This window comes from Mus caroli, chromosome 1 (assembly GCF_900094665.2).
Source record: "Mus caroli chromosome 1, CAROLI_EIJ_v1.1, whole genome shotgun sequence".
Taxonomy (NCBI): domain Eukaryota; kingdom Metazoa; phylum Chordata; class Mammalia; order Rodentia; family Muridae; genus Mus; species Mus caroli.
The window spans coordinates 1,494,052-1,497,224 of NC_034570.1; the positions used below are offsets into that span (position 1 = coordinate 1,494,052).

At 47.1% G+C, this 3,173-nt stretch overlaps 1 pseudogene; it reads right to left on the reverse strand.

Moving 5' to 3' along the window:
- Window positions 1-1,735: 1,735 nt before the first annotated feature.
- Window positions 1,736-3,019, reverse strand: LOC110310529 (annotated as a pseudogene).
- Between the last annotated feature and the right edge of the window lie 154 nt (window positions 3,020-3,173).

Below are 3,173 nucleotides of genomic sequence, written 5' to 3' on the forward strand. Positions count from 1 at the left end.
ACCTTGAGACCTAGGCAACAAGTTAACAACTATCTCCCAGAAACAAGAAAACAAAAACATGGCAGCCCTGCTTCCTGAGGAATAGTAAACAGTACATCTTTAAAAGCCTTGCATTTAACAAAAACTAAAAATATATTTAAGCACAGAGGTCACCATTGTAGACCTCTGACCATTATTAGGAAGTGTTGAAGGCAAAGCAGAAAGTCCTGTGGTTTGGATCTGGGCACATATGACACAGTACTCCTGATCCCCAGATAAGAACTGGGCACACTCACCACCTCAATGATTATGATGAATGATGAGGATACTGTAAGACTCTGGCGAGCCTTAGTTTATCAGGGACTCCCTGAGTGAATGATGCAGAGGTAGATATTGATACAAAAAGCAATAGGAATTTATTGTTCTAACATGTTGGGGTCTCCCTGCACATGGAGAGAGAGAGTGACCATGCATAGCCCATCCCGCAAGCCTTTATACAGTTCTCCAGGCAGCAGCCATTAGGCACAATGTTATAGGCAGAACAGTGTGACTTTTAAATTGATTGGACTATAGGGAATGAGGTAGGTGGCCAACGGTCACAGAATGTATGTACCCCTACCCACAGGTGGCCAGTGGTCAGTCCCTCCTTCCTGTGGTCTGAGGGATGTAATTAGCCCCTCCCTTCCAAAGAAGAGGGGCGCCTCTGTTCTTTATGACCTTTCGCTTCCAGGAGGAGAGGGGTCTGGTAGAATTTTCTAAAGTTCCTGAGCTGACCTCTTCATTTTCCCCTTTTCTTTGTGCATGTTTCAATCCTGAAGCTATTGCTGATATTCTGATAGCTCATACTCCTGGTCTTCTGTATCTAGTTCTTTGTATCTCTGCTTCAAGATCATTAGCTGTACTGTACCTATGAGTTCCTTAACAACAGCGACCAAGCAGTTCAAAATGTAGGGGCCAAAAGTCAGCAATAACAGGAGAACAACTAGGGGTTGAAACAGGGTGGATATGAGGGTGGTTAACCAAAGGGTGGAGTTAAACCAAGACTCAATCCAGCCCTGACTCTGTTCTCTCTCTTTCTTCCACTTGGCTAGCCCTTCTCTCGCCTTGACCATTGACTCTTTAACCCTGGAATGGTCTATATAAAAGCAACACTCCTCAGCTAAGGCAGCACATAGCCCTCCTATTCTGCAGTATTACTTCTGACAATGAAGTCCGTGATTCTTGAAGTTTCTATTTTCTCTACATCAAAATCTATGGCTGCCCTCAGACTGTCATAATTTTCTCCTTGGAAGACCCAAGTGGAGATCCTGGTGGCTGCCCCAGCCACCTCTAATCCCAATTGAAGGGAGACAGTGAGTGCTGTAACAGGTTTGGTGGCCAGGCACATAGGATGGGGGAAGGAACCAGAATCAAAAAGTACCACCAGGCGGTCATGATCAAGGTCAAGTGATCTTGAGCTTGGGCCGATTGTCCATCTTCTGTACCGTCCAGCGGGAGTTTCTGGGGAGCAGAGTGTCTGCCGGTTTCACCTGGGAAGCATGCACCCAGGACATAATGTTGTCCACCTTGAGGACTGTGGGAGTGGCTAACAGCACCTGGAAGGGTCCCTTTCATCAGGGCTCTAGCGATTGTACCCAATGTCTCCTTACATAGATCCAGTCACCAGCCTGGAAGAGGTGAGGGGTCTCTGGCACCCCTGGAGTATTTAAGGCAGATAGTTTGGGCCAAATCTCTAATTTTAAAGAAAATATATTTCTTACACAAGACAGTCCAAACTGTCATCATTTTCAGGGTATTCCTGCCATCCCATTGCTTTTAATAACCTGTACTCTGCTTCCAGAGAGTGTGACAGATCCTCCCCTTCCTCTACCATGGGTAGAGAAAGACCGCTCTGAAGACAACCTTGTTCTCCATTTTCCTTTGGTTCAGGTGTGTGGCTGCCCTCCGATCTTAGCCCCTCTAGCTTGTCCCAGTCTCTACTTTCTGAGCAGTCTCCATTTCGTTCATCCTTCAGAGTCTTCAGGAGCTCACTCGTCCTGTCCGTGGTTCGTCGGGTCAATTTGGTCAGACGAGAGGAGCTGATCTCAATTGGAGGGGTAGTACTGGAGGGACTCTCTTTAGGAGAGTGGAGAACTGCACCAGCAGCCAGTAACAGAAATTGGATTGGTAAAAGCAGACTCCCGGCTAGAGCAAAGTGATCCTGACTTGTGTTCCATTCTGTTAGCTTTCCAGGCGTTGGGCTTAGAGGGTGGTGGTGGAGGCTTAGGAACCAAGTTCTTATAGACACTTGGGACTATTGTTGACACTTTGTTCCCATTTGCATGGTGGGATCCTGAGGAGGTGAATGCAGCAGAAAAGGCAGCAGCAGGATCCTCTTTGGAAAATTTTTTGATGACTAGCATCGTTGAGGGTTGCTTGGCTTCCCACAACCCACTCCAGAAGGGGTCCCAATAGGTCTGCATGACTGATTCTGTTTGCCAAGCTTCTGGATTCAAAGAAGGGAAAACTTCCTCTTCGAACTGCAACTTTTCTACTTTATCCTCTTTTTTTTTTCTCTTCCCTAATCTCAGTTGGTGTTTTTTCTTGAAAGGCACAGCCTTTCCGGGAATGGAAGGTGCCATTCCAGTGTCGTTGGTTTCCTGTACTACCTCCACTATGTTGGCTCATACCATCATGACCTCGGGAAGAGCCATGCCAACCAGATAGAAACCCTGTGGTTCCAGCATATGATCCCTTAGAGACACCAGAGTCAACAGAATCATGGCGGAATAGGGAGGGTTGGTGCCAAGAATCTCCTGTAGTCCATAGAGGTCCATTGTTTAAAAAGCCATCAGAGGAATTATGTTGACGACGGCTTATTCAAAATCTACCTTCTCCACGGGATAGGTGCTCTCCGTGTTTGTCAAAGGTAGCTGTAGATGACTTAGCTGACTGTGGCTTTGAGAAATTTAGCCAAGCAGGAACAAAGTCATGCTGCGCCATTTAGGTCCAGTGTCTTTTTAGCAAGATGAGGCATCCAACCTCAAGGCCAGGATCCTCAGAATGTCACCTCTGTGGTCCTGTATCCAAAGTTGCCGCCTGTATCTTCCACTAGGTTTTCTTGAAAGAAGGGTGCCTATTCCAGTCAGAAAAGCACCGGGGTAGCTAGAGCGCAGGGTCGGCTGACACCTGCCAGCTACCCACGACCCCCGCCA